Source organism: Protopterus annectens, chromosome 1.part0 (assembly GCF_019279795.1).
Source record: "Protopterus annectens isolate FY-2018-M chromosome 1.part0, PAN1.0, whole genome shotgun sequence".
Taxonomy (NCBI): Eukaryota; Metazoa; Chordata; order Ceratodontiformes; family Protopteridae; genus Protopterus; species Protopterus annectens.
The window spans coordinates 9798434-9818598 of record NC_056725.1 but is presented as its reverse complement, the minus strand read 5'-3'; the positions used below and the strand labels follow the sequence as shown (position 1 = coordinate 9818598).

The window sequence follows — 20165 nt, the reverse complement described above, 5'->3', positions numbered from 1 at the left end:
CATATTTCCCCCACATCATGCACTATTCCAGATTCCTTGACGATATCTACATTCTTTGGAATTCCAGCATAGATCAGTTGGAACAATTCATACAGTTCCTTAATGAAAGTAATGAATATTTGAAATTTACTCATTCATATAACACAGTTGGTTTAGCTTACCTGGACACCTTCATTTATGAGCAGGAAGGGAAATTACACTCTAAAATTTATAGGAAAGGTACTTTTTCCAATGATTATTTAGAGTATAATAGTTACCACCCCCCCAAACTCAAATATAACATTTTTAAGGGCCAATGTATTAGGGCCTCACAAGTGACATCTGATCAAAGAACATTGGTCTGTGAAATAAACAACATAACTAACATGTTTAGAGATAGAGGATATCATGTGACCCAATATGTCCTTGATGAATGGGGAAAGAAATATAAACCCCTATTAGGATCCAGTAGTAAAACGCAAGGAGATACTAGTACAAGATTGAGCACCAACACAGGGACTATTACTAATTGTAACCATCAGAGAGCTTACATCATGTTGTATAGTCCATTAACTAGAGATATTATTGATTTATTGACAAAATACTGGTATTTAATTACAGGTGATCCCCCCATATAACTACAGTGGGAATGAAACCAGGAATAGTATACAAGATGGGCAATAATTTAAAAAAGCTATTGGAACATCACACACAAAGTGATGGGATGAGCAATATTTCAACTGAAAATCACACCAAGAAATGTGGATGTTGTAGCCAATGCAGTTACATTTATGAAGACAAGAGTTACAAAATAAGATAAAGTTATAAAAGGGAAATTGCAACACTAAGATGGTAGTATACTTAGCGATGTGCAATCAATGTCCTTGTTTCTATGTGGGAAAGACCGAGAGAAGTTTAAACAAATGTATTTATGAGCATGTTTACAAAATTAAGAAGAAAGATTCTACTAATGCCTTATCAAGACACATAGAAACTAAGGGCCATACGAAAGGATTTAAATTTGCAATAATAGATATTATCAAACTTGATCCTAGAGGAGGGGACTCTAAGATGCACTTAATATTTAAGGAAGCATGGTGGCAAATCTACCTAGATGCAACTACTGCACCAGGGCTGAATGACAGTATTTCTTTAAAACCCATCTTATTACATTAACACATATAACATACATATTGTATATTTCATATTTTATTGATTACAGGTCAGCATTCTGACATATTACATACTAAATGGTTACACTCACACTCATTATTATTATTTTAGTATAGAAAAGTGTTTTTGTAGGTGGACAAGAATTAGCCTCCCTTACATACAGGTCGCGGGGTTTTATATGAATAGTTGATATTTTTGTTGACATACTTCTGTTGACCAACTTATAGATCTTAGGTTATTTATTACAGACTGTTTATAGGATGCACACATACACTTCGTTGGCTATTATGTGTGAGCATAATTTGATCAGTGGGTTTACCACGTTTTTATGTGCATGCCAAGCACAGGTCTTTCACAATCTCTTAATACATATTAATATACATCTTATTGGCAACAGTAATAAGGGTGATGGAACAGGACACAAGAACTGGGAGACATCATTCGACAAGTAGCACACTTTCATCAGTGCAGCGAAATAGTATCACATTGGCCTTTATTTAGTTCTTTTTAATATAGGTATAAACAGTAAGAGATGGTAAACTATGATATAGTCCCGGGATGTTAACAAATTATAAAATCAGCATGCAGTAGGTCAAACTCAGTAGTATACACTAGCATCCACAGTTATTAGCATTTACCAACATTAGGTTTTAGCTGCTTATATACGATAAGATTAAGTGTGACTGTTTTTAATTATCAGTGTATGTTAATGTTATTTTTAGGCATTGTTACATTTGATCTATTTTAATGATGTGGTCAGCGAACATTAGCTGAATCTTTCTAATTATGATTTCGACAAGATAATAATGGATTTTTTTAGGTCATACGGTGGTGACGATATAATCAGTATGACATTATTTATATTTAGTAGGTTTATGATTGCACTATAATGATTTATTTACATGTTTTAGAATTGTGGATCAGATTCAATTGTGCTTTTACTATTATTACAGTATTCTGACAACAGTAGAATGTTGGTTAGTAAGTCATAGTAAATGTTTACAGTGGCTATAATAATAGGGCAATGTACCTTTAAGTTTTCAAATCATTTTTGGCGCCAAATAAATTATTTAAGGTGTCTTTAACTGTGACATAGTTGTTAAGCACTTTCACCCGTAAACCGGGCTTCTTCAGAACACTGTTTCATTATTTGTGGATATTTTTGGATATACATTCCTGGTTGGAAATAAACGTCAATATTTTTTACAAACATCAGAGAGAGGCGCATTCTTCCAGTTGTCATCTCAAGGTGAGCGAGCACTTATTGGAGGCTCCGTGTACAAATGGGGTATTGTACTCGATTGACTGGCCTAATGAGGGAAGAGTAGAGGGAGACAGACAATGACCTCTTTCTTCCTGGATGCAAAACCCTTAGTAATGAGATGTGCCACATAGAAGGATTTTCTGACCACAGTCAACATCACTTGGGGAGTTAATAATAGCTCCCAACTTGCAATTATCTGCTAACTTTAGCTCCCAACTTGCAATTATCTGCTAACTTTATCAGCCAGAGTCCCTTCTTGTTGGCCTGGACTTCAGGGAAGTAGACTTGGAGTCAGCTACTTTCACACTGTGGGTTCTATCTGTGAGCCAGTTTGCAACCCACCTAGTGATATAGGGGTTGATGACAAGCTTAGTAAGTTTTTCTATGATTCCTGAGTGAGGAATGGTATCAAAGGCCTTGGCCATATCAAGGTAGGCTGTTTGAACCACCTTGCCTTCATCCACAGCTCTGGTGACTGATTTGAAGTCAACCAAGTTGAAGAGGCATGATCTACCCTTCACAAAACCAAACTGTGTGGGATCCAGAGTTTGGAGATTCCCTATATCCTTGTTTATTAGGTCCATGATGATGCGTTCCATAGCTTTGCATATCAGACTCGTCAGGCTAATGGGGCGATAGTTCCCAGGGTCTGTAGTCACCCCACCTTTGTGGAAAGATGACTGTAGCAGTGCGCTATTTGGTAGAGACAAAGCCTGAGGTGAGGCTGTGATTGAACAGGGCACCCAGGTGAGGTGCCAGTTTACTCTGTAGTTCATGTGGAACACAGCCAGGGATATTGTCACATCCCATAGTAGCTGTATTCTTGGCCTTGGACAGTGCTGTTTTATAGTCACAACTGAAAGATGTATTGCAGGAAAAAACATGGATACTAAAGGTCTCATGGGATTTCCTAAGTAAAATATCCAAAATGTATACAGATAATTTAATATTTGTTACAATTGACATCAGGGATTTATTTTCTGTCATACCACACGATCAAGGACTGGACTAGTTTTACACATACTTATGCCAGTGGCCTCACCTGGAACATGACAGAATACTTACCGTCAGAACCTTAATGGAACTTGGTTTAGACAGCAACATCATTCTTTTTGAAAAACAACTGTTTAAATAAAGCAAAGGGGTAGCTATGGGGGCAGCCTGTGCCCCCATATTTGCAAACATCATACTAGCATTTTGGGAGCTAGTACTGGATAGTCCTTTCTCAGGTAATTGAACATATTTTGGTCATTACTTGACAATGTTATTAGTTTTTGGAAAGAAAATGAGGTAGAGTTGGAAAGATTTCTAAAATACGTTGAGGCCACGAACTTCCTAGAATTTACTACCACTGGGGACATGGCCCAAGTGAGTTACTTGGATATTGTATTCTTAAAGACAGGCAAGAAAAGGGGTTTCATTCTACAATTTACAGGAAACCAACTTATTCGAACAGTTTATTGCATTTTGACAGTTGGCACCCTCTACATCAAAAAAGTCCCTTGTTAAGGGTCAAGGGGTCAGACTGGCTAGAATGATTGCGGTGAATGAAGAATTTCAAAAACAAATTGGTATTTTAAAAAAATATGTTAACCAGGAGAGGGTACCCCTTAGACTTTTTGAATGAGATTTTTCAGGAAGGTACCAATAAGAGAAATAATGGACAGTATTTTCCTCTCCTAGGTACAGCACACAACTTAAACACAAGTAATCATACATGAGAGGCAAAAATACAATAAAGCCATTGTCTTAACTTACAATAATCAGTTTACAGGACTGAGGGACATCATTTGTCGTAACTGAAACATATTTGATATTGATAAAGAGTTTACCAACATCATGGGAACAGTTCCAAAAATCGTATATAGGAAAGACACTAACTTAAAAACCCTGATAGAGGCAGTGACACAGTAAAGATCAAAGGGAGCGTGTGGATATTGCTCCCAATGTAATACATGTTGGAAACAGACATTATCTATATTCCTAAGATTGGCAGGTACACTCTATACAATAAATTTAATTGTAACTGCAAGGCGGTGGTTTACCTAGCTTTATGCACAGAATGCCCATGTTTCTACATAGGAAAACCTGTCAATGCAATTAGAACTAGAGTATATCAGCACTATCAAGGCACTATCAAGGCATTCAAAATAAGGATAACAAAAATGTATTGGCTACATGTTTCTACCAATGAAGGGCTTGGCTTTAACTTTATTATTATTGATCAAGTAACTTTGGGGGATAGAGGGGGGACCACTGAATTTAGAATACAAGGAACTAAAATGGCAGCTTAGAACAAATGCAGATGCACATCCTGGATTAAATAACTCTATATCTATCAGCTCTATTATTAGACTAAAAGCTGAATTTTTTATGACATGAATACTGATGCAACAAGCTTTATATTTTAATACTGTTTTGGGTGGGTTCCACTCAGATAATTTCTGCTTGAGTAGAGGAACCAGGCAGGGGTGTCCTGTTTCCCTTTTGTTATTTGCACTATATTTAGAACCATTGGCAAATAACATAATAGAGTCAGAAATTCAAGGATACAATTGGTATGGTAGTCAAGAAAAGCTGGCTGTATTTGCAGATATTATTTTATACCTGATAAAACCAGAAAAGGAAATTTCTGTGTTGCGGAACATTTTGAGGCAGTTTCAAATCTTATAGGTATACAATATTAATGAAGCTAAAACAAAGACAATAGCTGTAACTTATATACCCACACAGAATTGGTTCAGCAATGTCTATATTTATGGGGACATGATAAAATGAAGTACATAGGAGAATGGATTAAAAAGGATTTTGATGTGACAGCTAAGGATATGTGGGAAGAGACTAAACAAAAGATAGTACAAAAATAAAGAATTGGAAGCTCTGTTGTATGGATATGTATAGCAACATACAAGCAGTTAAAATGTTTTATGTCCCTTTAGTTTTATTTACAGGTCAGGAATACAGGTCAGGAATATTTTTATCAACCAGAGGAGTTGTGAATAGCAATTAATAAAGAGCTGAAGAATTTTATCTGGGAGGGAAGATGGCAAGAGTAAAATGGGATAAGATGATTCTTCCAATTGAACAAGGCAGTTTGGGATTACTCGATTTGAAGGGGTATTTCAAAGCTACACATTTAAGGCTCCTATATGTAGCACAAGCAGAAACCTATAATTTAAAGTGGAAAGGGATGATTTTGAAACAGGAGGGAAGCTCGCAAAATGGAGAGACTGGAATCCTGCATACAGATCGTTAAGGAGAATAACAATAACCATACAGAATATTACATTCATAAAGTAGCACAAAGTATTCTAAGAACTAAGCCAACATGGGAATGGAGAAAGGAGATTCTGCCAATAGGGATGACTGCAATTAGGGATGCAGACAATAAGTAAGAGGGGGTTGTAAGTTATTGGAGAAGACTGGTGAAAGAACTAAGTATTGGGGGCAAATAATTAGAGAGGGAAAGGTAATAGAATGGGAAGAGGCCAATAATTTATTTGGACTACAGGCTAGAGATTGCCTTCCCTATCAAGAACTGATATCAGAGTATAGACAGAGAAAGAAGTAGGGGGATCTAAGGGAATACCAGCACTGTTTTTTTCTTTTAGAATGGTGTTTTTTGTTATGACTTTTATAGTTAGTACATTTTACTTGGAGGAATTATTGTAGCGGTACCTTTAAATGAGTGGGAAGGGTGATGACATTTATTTTAAACAGTATTTAAATTAATTCATTATGCAGTGCAATTAGATTCTGATGAAGTCCCCAGTCTCAGGGGATGAAAAGCACTCAATCTGTGTGGTTTTTATGTGGAAGAATAAAAACAGCTTGTACTGAAGCGTTGGCTGACTGCAAGTGATTCCTGCCGCTGACAGTGTATGCTTTGGATTCTTTTCTTTTTTAGTGGTTACTTTTGTTTGTTTTTCTATGTGATAATTTAATAAAACAAGGATATGGACAGGGATGAACTTTGTATGTTATATAGTCCAGTCACGCCTACATTCTTACCCGTGGGTTTGGAGCCGAATGTCGGCTCCGACTCGGCCAAAACTTTTCTATTTCGAAGTCTTTCTATTGGCTGGGCTAAGATGGTATCCCATGCTGCACTGCTCTATATCTCCAGATCTCGTTTGCCGCTCGTGTAGCTCGGACATGGTCTCACTCTTGACTGTGGCTAAGTACCCTTTTTTCTTCATTATTAGAGAATTGATTGCAAACAAAAAGCTATTTTAAGAGCTATTGTGTGTTTTGGTCTTGTATGGTGAAAAAGTTTTGTGTTTGATCGTTTTTTCTGTGGTATCCCACTAGCTGTTCCAACGGGCTAGGCCCGTTTCAGTTAGAGGACCTAGTTTGTCCCTTGCTTCCTTGTGTTATTTCCTTACAGGTCTAAAACCATTTTAAATTAGAGGTTTTAGTCTTTGTTGTGCCAAAGGATCATTTTAGTTAGAGATCTTGAGGTTCTCGTTTGTGGTGGTGTTTTTCCCACCTTGTGACTGTTTTACCGTTGGTACTGTTGTCAGTTATTGTTGTTTTTGGTGCTTTGTTGTAGCTAACTATGTCCAAAGATTCTAAGGAGCACAAGCCCTCGGGCTTCAAGAAATGCTCTAGGTGCAGCTATAAAATGTCCATTACCGATGGACATTCTGTCTGTGTGTATTTTGTCTGGGAGCAATCCATCTCCAGGAGTCATGCAGTTTCTGTTATGCGTTTAGTCCGAGAGTTCTTCAGGAAAGGAAGAATAAGTTGATTTTGAAGGGACTTCTGAAACCCCCTTCGAGGAGGGTCTGGAAACTGCTTCCAGCTCCAAGTCAAAATCTTTGAAATCTAAAAAGAGATCTCCAGCTCCATCAGTCTCCTCGGAGCCACCGGAGAAAATAGCAAAGTCTGCTTCGACATCCTCGGCTCCATTGTCCTTGGGGCCGCAGGAAGTGTCTGTGGTTATGGAACCGGCATTGGCTCCAATCATTTTGGACCCTATTCGGAGCCGATCGCCTAGCTTTAGGCCAGCATCACCTCCTCGCAGGTCCCCTTTGGAGAGGAGGTCTCGATTTCCCTCTCTATCCTCTAAATTAGACGTGTCCAACCTGTGGCCCGCGGGCCGCATGCGGTCCTCAGAGCTCTTCCATGCGGCCCTCAACCTCTAGCTGCAACATCGATGTACACATGCCCCAAAACACTTTCTTGTTTTGTGTTTTTCGCTCACGTGACCTGTAAAGCTAATGTCGGTGTGCGCATGCGCCAAAGCACCCTTCTAGTTTTGTTTTTGAGCTAAAAAAGCTTCAGTATGTTTACGCCATTATTTTGCGCCGAACAAACAGTGTGTGTGTGTTTGTTCTTGCTGAAGAAGGACTCATGTATGGATTTGCCGCTGTTGCCTTTGAAAGGGACAGCAATTACCTGTGTTAAGTACAGAGTGAGTGAGTGCATGCATGAAAGCAGAATTGTGTGAGTGAAAGTAGGTGTGTGTGTGTGTGTGTGTGTGTGTGTGTGTGTGTGTGTGTGTGTGTGTGTGTGTGTGTGTGTGTGTGTGTGTGTGAGAGAGAGAGAGAGAGAGAGACACACGCACAAAGAGGCTAACAATGATCAGTCTACCTACTGAACACAAACAAGTTAGCTCACAAATATATCATACATTAAGAGTACACTTTCATTAAATTGTGGCTTTCCTGACAGGGAGAGTGTTGTATTGAACATGAACTCATACCTCTTAACTGTATAGATTTTCAAAGAATGTCTGGATTTTTTGCCTCATCTTCCAATTTGTGTCTTTTGCTTAGGAAATAAAAGTAGTCATCCAAGGTAATGCAGTTCTAGGGAGTAAGAATGAGACAGCAGCCTAGGGTTAATGGGTCACTAGTGAACTGACTATGTGGGACTGTAGCATATAAAGTTGTATTGTTTTTTCAGACAAACAAAAAACCACCTAGTACTGTTTTTTCATTGGTGGGTTCTAAGCAGTGGTAGATTGGACAACAGTAAGCTTAGCTTTGGCGGATCATCAATACTGGCAAATCAAGTAGGCACAATGTCATTTTTTAAATGTTGGGGATTTTAGTAGTTATGTGTGTGCTTATGTGTTGGGAGTGCTACAACAGTAGATGATTAAAGACAGAGACTTACAGACTGTGGAGAATATGTTTCTTTGTTTCAAAACGTAATACTGCATGCCAGAAGTAGATTTTTTAAGACATAGCTTCTTGCCATTTACAGTGGATGGACATTTACATTTAATGGACAATGTATTAGCGTGGGCCTGTGGGGTTCTGAAGGATGCCAAGTCTACCACTGCCAATGTCTTGTAAAGTGACCTGGAAATGGATATTGGGATGTTACTGAAAAAATATAGTAAGTGGGCTTAGAAATATAGTTTAATTAAACAAAGTGTACTTTCAATTTACAGGCCATAATTTATTTCAGGTAGTCCAGATACTGGTAGATTGTATACCATTAGACTTAATTAGGGAGAGCTGTCATTCTGGGGAAACAAGCAGCCCTAGTTTCAGTGAAAGCTCTGTGGTTGCTTGCAGGTAGGAAGTTGCAGGATGTTGATGCAATGTGTTTTATGTATTATTTTTAATTCATTTTTCATTTCAAAGCATGGTCTTCTTTGATGCCAAAGAAGGCAGGACTGAATGAGCCGTATAATGTTTAACTGACAATGATGGGATAGAAAGATTATAAGTGATGTATATTGTTTGCAGCTACAGTTGTTTCAATGGTGTCTGTCATGCATAACTATTTTTGGGCCTGTGTCCCACTTTTATTTTTCGCTTTGTACAGATTTCTTGCTCTAAGGTTGAGAGGTATGGTTCCATACTAAATCAGAAGTTGTATTTACCTTGGAAGACTTTTCAGCATAATTATGAAAAACAGAGCCTTTTTAATATCTCTGCTTATTTCCAATATAAACTGCCATGCAACCTTGCAAATAACCTTCTTATTAAGCTACTTTACTTCTTTTGGAATTGACAGGTATGATTCAGGTATGATTCATCTGTTCAGACGTAAGCATTGAGTGCTAATGTGACTTTGATTTCTTGCAGTGTTCCTGGGTGTGTAAGATGTTTTCCAAAAATAAATAATCCTTTCTACACTTTGGGCTATTGACAAGTCTGGGAATTTGTTTTTTTCAAAAGCGAAGGTCAGCATTACAGCTCAGTAAACTGTCAGTCTGTGAGTAACTTCTGCACAAATTAAAATGTCTAAATGTCAAATGGCTTTAGATTGGAGGGAAGTTTATTTTTATTTATTTTGTTTTATTTTACATTTGTTTACAGGGAATGTCCGACTGGGCACAGGTCCATTTTCAGCGGAGGCCCGGGGAGAAAAGCTACAAAAATAACACAAAACAATATAATACATGAGAGAGAGAGAGAGAGACAGTAAATTATGGATTATAGTACTCATACAATATGGCAGAGATTACATCTCATAACAGTGAGAATCATTGTGGTACAGAATAAACTTAAAAACATTTTTTTTACAGTTATAATTACAGCAAGGCAAATATCAATGAGTTAAGTTTTTAGGAGAAAGCTGTTTGTACATAGCTGAAGCTCTGAAACAATAATTTGGTATGGATTAACCTGGGGATTGACACAAGTTATATGTTTACACCAGTATGTAGCATTATAGTTTATGGTTTTCTTATTGATTTACTTTTTGCCAAGCAGTTGTTTGTTGATTTATTTATGGTCCTTTTGGTGGTGGGAAATTACATGGATGAATCCATCTCTACTATGATTTTTTTTGCAGATATTTTGGCTTCCAGACAATTTCATTCAGTGAGTGGGTGTCATGTGATTACTGAGGTTGCCTATTTTACAAGTAGGGGCTTTTGTGTGTGTGTGTGTGTGTGTGTGTGTGTGTGTGTGTGTGTGTGTGTGTGTAAGCGAGATATTTAATATGTATACTGAATATAATTTTGCAAATGGAATTCTTAGTTAAACATGCCCCTCTTCTTGGGCAAGTAGACTTGAGTAACCAATATTACATTGTAGCCATCCAGCTGGGAAAGGTTAGTATGTGGATTTTCCATCTGGTTTGATGAAGGCTATGTTGCTTACCCAAGGACTACATTTATGGCTATCCATCCAGCCATTGTGTTGCTGAACTACATTGTTTGATAATGAGAGGAGCTTTTTACAGAAGTTGAATGTTTTTGTGTCAAGAATCTGTCCATACAAAGTGGCTTGTTTATGTTGCAGTGAAGGCTGTGGTCTTTGTAGTAAGCATTTTAAGTATAATATCCAGTTGTCCTTGCCAGAAAGGGCAGGGGGACTGGAAGGCGCGACTGAAGAATCTTCTTGCCTTCCACAATCTTGACTTAACTGGGTAGAATATTGGTCTGGTCTCAATCTCCCTTTCTCGGACTAAAAAAAAAGATAAAAGTAACCTGGATCCCTACTGGATTGCTCTGACAGACTGGTGGCTCTTTCTCTTTTTTCTTTGAACTGAACTGTTCTACCTCCTCCGCTTTGAATCCCTTTGACCGGGTGAGATGTCTGAAGGGATTCCTTTGTAGGGGGATACCTTCAAGGGGATTTTGTAACCCTCGATATGATCGACTGTATATCTTGTGAAAGGCTGGGTAGGCAGAAGACCCCCCGACTGCCTTCCCGACTGGACAGTCCAACTGCCTTCAGTGGGCACTGGGGGGGCTTCTCAGGAAGAGAGGAAAGGGCTTCTGCCGGAAGACTGCCTCTACCCCCCCCTCTCTAGCGGCCCCCTCTGCCTGTTACTCCCTGCTATTGGGGGGGTCGGGGTGCAGCTCCTTGGGCACTCATGGGCTGAACCACATCTTCCCTCCCTTTTGCCCTTCCAGGAGGGGGTCTAGAGGGTGGAAAAATGGACTCCAACTGCAGAAAAGAGTTTTGCAATCCTGCTCACACCCACCCTGGTTTTCCTCCACCTGAGGTCGGTCAAAAGGGGAAACAACCGGGCCGGGGGTATTGAGGGAGGGACAAAGGGTCGCATAAAATTAGTCAAGAAGCATCTCCCAGGTGCTGGGCCAGAGCCTGTGCCTGGCTGCATAACCACTTTCGCCTCCATCGCGGCATAGGATATGGGAGTTGGCTAGAGAATTCAGGGAATTCTGTGAGCTAGCTGTGCTTTTAAGGCCTGCTCCACTTCCCCCAGCAGAGGATCAATAGTTCCTTGAGAATATCTCTTGAGAATGAGTAGTTGAGCAGGTAGTTCAGCAAAGGTAGTTCAAAGAGCATAGCAGATCCAGCTGAAGAAAATAGTCGCTTTCCATACCTGGTATGGTAAGGATCCATTTGTTGGGAGGATGTCTGTGGGGCGGATCTTCCAAGTTCCTTGCATCCAGGCCGCACGCACCTGCACCGCATCTGACAGAAATGCAATTGGAAACGGCTTGTCTCCGGGCCGAAATGGTTTTCTGGGCACTCCTGGGACAGGGTCACAAGTCCACGCCACTGGACAGGACCCTTACCTGTGGCAAAGCCTCGGCGGAGGTGGGAGGGTGGATCAGCGGTCAAGGAGGTCCAAGTCCCCCCTCCAGGTCGGGAGAGTCATCCTGTCTGGCCAAATCTCCTTTGAGGAGCTCAAGGATGTCTGAAAAGGATATCCTTAGAGAGATCAGGCTCAAGGGAACCTCGTCTCTTGATCAGAATTATCAGATGTAGAAGATGGGGGTCTGAACCCTCTTCTTCTAAGCCCTTCTGAGGGGGGAGAGGAACTGCAGGAGAACAGGAAACCTCGGAAGGGGATCCCAATGGGGGGGAACCTGGGGATGGGAGGAGAGCCTGAGGGGGAGGAGTGGCTGGCAGAGGCGTCTACAGGCACCGGGAGGAGAGGCTGGGGAGGAGCGACTGCCAGGACGAGGACAAGGGTCCGGTGCCACTAACCCCCCTCGACGACAAGGAAAGCTCGACGACCCGGATCCTCTCAGGAGGGGGTCAAGGAGGAGGAGAATCCGAGCAGCGGAGCCAAAAAGGATGTATCGGTTCGGCACCCCGACGGCACACTGTCCCGAGCCCGAGTTCGCCCGGGGTGGGGGGAGAGGAGAGGAGGAGAGCAAAGGGGTGAAGCAAATAGCAAGTCTGCTGCTGAGAGGGCCTATGGAGGCCAGCCAGTGCTGCCGAATTTTTCCAGCCTACACCTCCCTCTAATCTCTGTCAGACAGCAGCAGACAAGATCTCAAGATCGGTTGATCGACTCCGAACAAAGAGGAGAACCGGAGCAGAGGAGGCGAGAGGATCCACCGAGAAGGGGACCGAGGGACTCTCTTGGATGATGAAGTCATCGCCGCCGGAGCCCCATGGGATCCAGATGGAGCCGGTCTCCTTCTGTGGCTCTGATAAGCGAATGCTCCAGCCGGAGCCGACAGAACAAGACAGAGAACACCGCGGGGAACCGGATCGAACCCGCCTTACCTGAGGAAGAAGAAAGACGAGCCTCGCCGAGCCCAAGGACCAAGGAGGAGTCGAGCCTGCCACCGAGATGGCTTAGAAGGCTTAGTGGATGACCTTAGATGGCTTACTTACTGGACACCCAGGTTTAGGTGTGTTCCGGGCTTATCTTTAGCTTCCTGCCAGGGATTATTTTTATTCTGCTGACTGAAAGCACAGGAGTCCTGTAAAAAAGTGAAACACCCCACAGGGTAAACCAGCAGGTGTAAAAACCCAAGAGAACATTTTCTGACATACCTCCTTAGACATAGTCTAAGAAAGAGTAAACAAAAAATACTCACACACACACCCCCAAAACAGTCACACAATTAATCACAAACACAGACACAGACAGGGATTAATAAGGAACTGAAAATTTTTAAACTTTATAAAAAAGTAAAAAAAATTTTAACTATAAGGGGAATAGGTGATTGTATGGACACTACACACTAAAAAATAGGAAAAGGGGAAGATAAACTGACTTAAAAAACTCAAAAAACTCAAAAAACTCAGCTGGCCAGTATTTCTGAGGAAGAGGAAGTCTCTTAAGGCAGGATCTTTCTTAGCCTGGAAAGCAAGCCAGTGGTGAAATTTATAGGGGCCAGTGAGAGACAGAGGAAAGCAAGAAGCTTTTTAGTCCATTTAGATAACTAAGTGAACTTAGTCCTTTGACCTTTTTTGTCAGAAATGGTTGTAGTCTTTCTTTTGGCAGGGTGTTTTGCTGAGGCACATGTCAAAAGGGGCATTGCATTCAATAATGGCTCTTGTAAAGGAAGAATACAGGGATGTTATGACCTCCTTGTCCCTGGATGAGATACCCTTACTAATGAATTGGGCCATGTAAAAAGCTTTCCTTATAACGGAGACAATGTGGTGGTGAAAAGTCAGGTTTCTATCAACCTGGGTGCCCAAGTACCATATGACTTATTGCATGCTTACAACATTGTTATTAATGTGATAATTTGTGGGGACATCACTCTCCTCAAAGGGGATGATGATTTCTGGCACCAGTTATTTGTTTGGGTGAAACCTTCTTCTAGCTTATTCAGAATTGTTTTATTAAGTCAGTAATGTGAATTCTTTACTTTATTGCAAATTTGTTGGGTTATTTTTGTGGATTATAGTATTGTAGGACTGCTGATGTTGACATTTTATGTAGTTGGACTGCTGGAATGGTTTTCCCAGTGAGAAATGCTAATGCTGTAGTGAGTATCTGTTTATTTGTAATATATATATATATATATATATATATATATATATATATATTAACTAAGATGTTAGAGTTAACTGATAGATTAGAGAATTAGAATGAGAATTTTTAAGGCAAATATTAGGCAGTTATTACATTTATTCATTGTTCAAATGCACCTACAGTACAGCCAGCAGGTCGACTGTGGTCTTCAGGAGCAACAAAAGAGTTATATGATATGTTTTATATGCGGCCCCAAGACCATTTCTGTTCACTCAATGTGGCCCCAGCAAGACAAAGGTTGGACACCCCTGCCCGGTCTAGTCTAAATCCTCCAGGACACCCCTGCTCTAAATTCTCCAGGACCTTATCAGATGCGGACGTCGATAGAGTGGTGCAGAGACTCCTTCAGTCACCTGCTTTGGCAAAATTGTTCTCGGCTCTGACCCAGTCGGCGCCAGAGCCCATCCTTCAACCTGCTTCGATACTTCCTCCTAGCGTATCTCAGCTTTCGAGCGTATCTCAGCTTTCGGAGCCGGAGTGCTCGGCTCCATGTGATGTCCCTAGGTCGGTTCCAACAGCCCCTTCTGGCTTATCGGTGCCAACGTCAGCTCCGACCCCGTCGGCACCATCCACGGGATTCACGACTCAGGATTCTTCAGTCAGACCCAAGGGAGAGGCTTCGGGACACCTATCTGTTCCTAGTCTCCCTCTCAGTGCTTCGGCACAGGGAAGTCTGACTCCTGTCGTGGTTTCAGAGGCTGGTCACTCCTCGGACTCAGGGGGACTGGCCTTTGAGGCCATGCAGAGTGCGCTGGCCAGGTCGTCAGCGACATCATGCAGGTCGGTCACTCTGTCTCCTACTACACCGGTGCAGGTCTCTGATCGTGATCTATCTCTAGACAGTGGAGCCCCAAGGCCTCAGGGTACCCCTGTGAGTGGTCCCCACATTTCTGAAGGCCCCTCAGAGTCGTTACTGAGAAGCCACCCAGAAAGAAGATGTGCAAGAGGAAGCACATAGATTCCCAGATGAGTCTCTCACATCAGACACTGACCTCGAGGAATCGGAGGGGTCCCCAAGTCATCCTCTGAGGATGTTTCTTTCTCTGACATCCTAGAGATTTTGAAACAAAGAGGTGACTGGCCATCCAAAGCCCCCTCCGAGGAGGAGTCGGTCTTCCTGAAGGCGTTTGGTGCTCAGCCCTCTGCCTCCTGGGTATCTCCACCCTTCGATGAGCTTCTGGATTTGGTCTGTCGAAGGGTGTGGGAGACCCCTGACTCTGTGGAACCAGTCCCCAGGAGACCCAATAAATTTTTGTTTGCTCCTACTGGTAAGGAATTTCTGTCCAACGGAGTCCCTGTGGATGCCATGGTGGTGGCAGCAGCCACTCAGAAGGAATTAGCCAAGACTTCTTCCACCGTCCATCCTCCTAACAAGGAGTCTAGGACCATGGACCGGTACGGGAAGCATACCCTTTCTTCAGTGACCTATGGTCATTGAATTATTTATCTCACTTTACACAGCTCCAGAGAGATCTCCTCAAGGAGCTTGGAGATACTCTCATGGGTAATGTTTCTGAGGTGGTGACCCAGACGGTTAACGCTCAGATATCTACCCTCAATTCCATCGTTAACTCCTCCATGAGGCTGATCTCATATGCAGCCGATGGAGTGAGTAGGGCAGCAAGTTCAGGAGTTGCTCTTAGGAAACAGGCCTGGATGCACCTTTGTCATTTCGTGGAGGCCTTCAAGTCTTCATTCACCAGACACTCCTTTCAATGGTTCCTCTTTGTTCGGAACCAAGGTGAAAGACACCCTCACTAGGTGCGAGCAGGAGGGAAAAACTCTGTCTGCTGTAGGAGTCCGTTTTTCCCTTCCCTCTAGGCCTTATCCCAAGGCCCAGAGGGGTGGAAAAATGTGGTTCAAGAAATCACAGAGGTTTTTTTCCCAGTGCACAAGGTGAGCCCCCCTCCAGAGGCAGAGGAGGGGGTGGTTATTCAGGAAGACACCGCCTTAGAGGCAGAGGAGGCCACCGCAACTCGGGAGACCGCGATTCCTTTTGTGGTTCTCCCTACCACCGCTCCTGATGGGAGGCCCGACTGTGCGTTTCTGGAACCAGTCGGGGGTCGAATCTCGTTATACCCGGAGGCCTGGCAAAACATCACCCAGGACCAATGGGTTCTACGAATAATTTCCAGAGGATATGTCATCCCCTTCTCGTCAGATCCCCCTTCAATCAAGAAAATCCCAGATGTTCCACCCAGTCAAAGGGATTACGCAGCTTCAGAAGTTTCAAAGCTGCTAGAAAAAGGAGCCATGCATGTCCCCTCACACCAGATCGGATTAGGGACTTAAAGATTCTTTTTGGTGCCGAAAAGGATAGGGGACCTGAGACCCATATTAGATCTCAGCCAATTGAACACCCATGTGCAAAAGTCCAGGTTCCGAATAGTCACATTGCAGTCTATTCTCCCATTGTTGGGAAAAGAAGTGTGGATGTGCTCCATCGACTTCAAGGATGCTTACTACCACATCAAGATGGACAGGGCATCCAGAAGTCACCTACGCTTCCGGCTGAGAGCTAGTCATTTTCAGTTTCGAGCCCTGCCCTTTGGTCTCACCACAGCCCCCAGGGTGTTTACCAAATGCATGGCAGTGGTGACTGCTCACTTGAGATGTCAGGGATTCCAAGTGTTTCCATATCTGGACGACTGGCTCCTTACTGCCACCACCAGGCATCTACTAATCCAGACCAGGGACGCTACTATAAACCTATGTCAACAGCTGGGCATCACATTGAACTAGGAGAAATCTGCCTTGTTGCCCTCACAGCGTGTCACTTTTATAGCCGCAGACACCATCCTCATGTGGGCGTTTTTACCACAGGAAAGAATCAGAGTCCTACAACAACAAGTTCATGCCTTGTTCCCCCTGAGAAGAGCAAAGGCTAGATGGGTCCTCCAACTATTAGGGACAATGGCTGCGACGATTAAGTTAGTCCCTCTGGCAAGGTTACATATGAGACTCCTTTTTGCCCAGTGGTCTCCAACATCTTCCACTTTCTTACACTATTCTACTCACGGACAGGTGCACAGGTGCAAACAGGATCTCAGTTGGTGGATTCGCACCGACAACCTGAATGCAGGAAAGCCCTTCATTCCTGCATCCCCGATTGCCACGGTGACCACGGATGCCTCCCAGATGGGGTGGGGGGGCATTATCTAGGCAGGACAGTCCAAGGCACGTGGCAAGAGCACGAGATGCATCTGCACATCAATGTCCTTGGAGATGAGAGCTGTGCTACTAGCGTTGCAAGCACTTCAGAGCTTTCTTCCTCTCGGGACTATTCCAATATGTCAGTGTTGTGGTATCTGAACAAGCAGGGAGGAACCAAGTCCTATCCCCTTTGCAGAGAGGCCATGCATGTGTGGCAGTTTCCCAACATTTTCTGGTGGCATCGCACATTCCTGGGAAGTTCAGTGTGATCGCAGACAGGCTAAGCAGAGCTATTCTGATGCCTTACGAGTGGTCCCTGAACTGTCAAGTTGCGGAACAGATCTTCTGCAGGTGGGGTCAGCCTTGCTGCGACCTCTTTGCCAGCCCCCTCAATGCCAAATGCAGCAGCTACTTCATGTTGATCCCCCCTCAGGGGGAGTCACCCAGGGACGCTCTAGTCCACGATTGGCCCTCCGGTCTACTATATGCCTTCCCTCCGGTTCCCTTGCTGTCAATGGTTATTCAGAAAGCTCAAGCCTTGGGAAGCAGAATTATTCTGATTGCTCCACACTGGCCTCGTCAAATTTGGTTCCCCTTTCTCCATCCCTATCTCATGGACGCTCCTTGGATTCTAGACCCACAACCAGACTTACTGACACACATGTCAGGGCAGCTCCATCTCTATCTTCGGACCCTCCGGTTGACAGCATGGCTACGCCACTTCCATCATTAGTTAGGCTTCATCATTTCTCACTGGAGGTGGTTCATATTTTATCTTCCTCTCATAAGCTCTCTACCAGGAAGATTTACTACAGTAAATGGAAGAGGTTTTCAATCTGGGCTCATACCCAAAAGATTGACCCTTACACGGCTCCAATTTTGTCTGTATTGGAGTTCTTGTCTATGCTCTTTAACCAGGGTTCAGCAGCCGCAACCATTAAAGTCCAATTGGTGGCAACTTCTACCTTTCATGTCGCAAACGAACCTAGTCTGATGGCTCATAGACTCTGTAAGGCTTTTCTGAAGGGCACTCTGTTATTTTGCCTCTGGTATTGGAACCTGTCATGCCTTGGGATTTAAACTTTGTTCTGCAGGCTCTTACTTCATTCCCCTTTGAGCCTGCATCCACTTGTGATTTAAAATTCTTAACTTGGAAGACTGTCCTTTTAGTAGCCATCAAGTCAGCCAGACGCGTTTCAGAGCTTCAAGCCTTATTAATCAAACCCCCTTATTTGATGTTTCATAGGGACAGCGTTTCTCTCAGACCCAACCCTTCCTTTCTTCCCAAAGTGGCGTCAGTCAGTAACCTTAATCAATCTATTGAGTTGCCAGTGTTTTTTCCCCAGTTCTCAAACAAGGCAGAATTTAAATGTCATCAATTGGATGTACACAGACATTTACGTTTTTATCTGCACAGAACCAAAGACCTCAGAAAATCTGATCAGTTGTTTGCTTCCTTTTCGGAAAACAGACTTGGGTCTCCTGTCCCCAAAGTCATGCTGTCCAGGTGGATCTCCAGTTGCATTTCTTTCATTTATTCCTCAGGGGGTAAAGATTTACCGTTCCCGGTGAAGGCTCACTCTACTCGGTCTGTATCTACATCTACAGCCTATCAGGCCAGATTGTCTATGGATGATATTTGTGCTGCGGCTACTTGGACATCTCCTCACACCTTTGTTACTCATTACAAGTTGGATGTGGTATCTAGGGGCAGGTCTTCCTTTGGTTCCACAGCCTCCCAGGATTTAGGTGCTAGGGGATGCTGTCCCACGGGTAAGAATGTAGGCGAGATTGGACTACATAACATCAAGAAGTTATGTACTCACCATAAAGTTTGATGTATGTAGTCCATCTCGCCTCACATTCTTACTTACCCCCCCCCCCCTTCCTGGAGGATCTGGAGGTTAGATCTGGTTTCAGAGCTCCCTTCATTCTTGGTTTGTTCTTCCTTTCCTTGGGCGTTGTTATGCATAGAGTATGAGTGCTGGTGTTCGCAGCAAACTAGATCTGGGGATATAGAGCAGTGCAGCATGGGATACCATCTTAGCCCAGCCAATAGAAAGACTTCGAGCTAGAAAAGTTTTGGCCGAGTCAAAGCTGACATTCGGCTCCGAACCCACGGGTAAGAATGTGAGGCGAGATGGACTACATACATCGAACGTTATGGTGAGTACATAACTTCTTGTTTATGTAGATGGGAGTCTGTTCCAGAGCAGTGATATCCTCTGAGAGATATAGCTGTCCCTCCAAACCATTCTTTTGATGTTACTGATGAGGTTTAGATCCATATACCAGGTATTTCTGGTGGCATTTGACTGGCTGATGTAATGTAAATCCATCACTAAAGGGTTAGAGGATTGTATGCCAGACATATGTCACCTCTTGGCAGTTTGTAGGATACAGAGTATAGTGGCAGGGCTTTTAGTTTGACCATGTATCCTTTTATTAAGGTATCTCTGTGGGCGTTACAGCTGTTGTGTTTATCTGGACAGCTACATGCCAAAGGGGGCATTGTATTCAATCATTGCCCTAATAAGGACTGAGTAAAGGGGAAAATTACATCTCTAGATCTAGACACAATCCCTTTGTTTATAAGCTGTGGAATGTAGAAGGACTTTCTTACAACAAATGACACGATGGTCAAAAGTTAGGTCACTGTCCTCAAATTCTCATATCCTAAACAACTGAGTCAACTCCTAGGGGGGTACTTTTAGTGCAGTAGTTCCGTGGAGTAGATGACTTCCCAAAGGATACAATAAAGCATTTTTTTTAAATTTTGTTTCAGTCCATGATTTTGGAGGTCTACTTCTATTGGTCAACCCTTTTTTTTGTCAAAGCTACACTTCAGTGAACGGACTTTTCAGTGAAACATTTACCAGGAATAAGCAAAGCAATGGTAGGCCACTATCTGGAATTTTTCCTTTTCCCC

The 20165-nt window shown here is 42.8% G+C and overlaps 1 protein-coding gene across 1 annotated transcript in view; it reads left to right on the top strand.

Annotated features, from left to right (window-relative positions):
* Positions 1 to 20165, top strand: part of DHX34 (DExH-box helicase 34) — a 1598514-nt gene that overhangs the window by 1566823 nt on the left and 11526 nt on the right. The gene's annotated exons all lie outside the window — the stretch shown is intronic.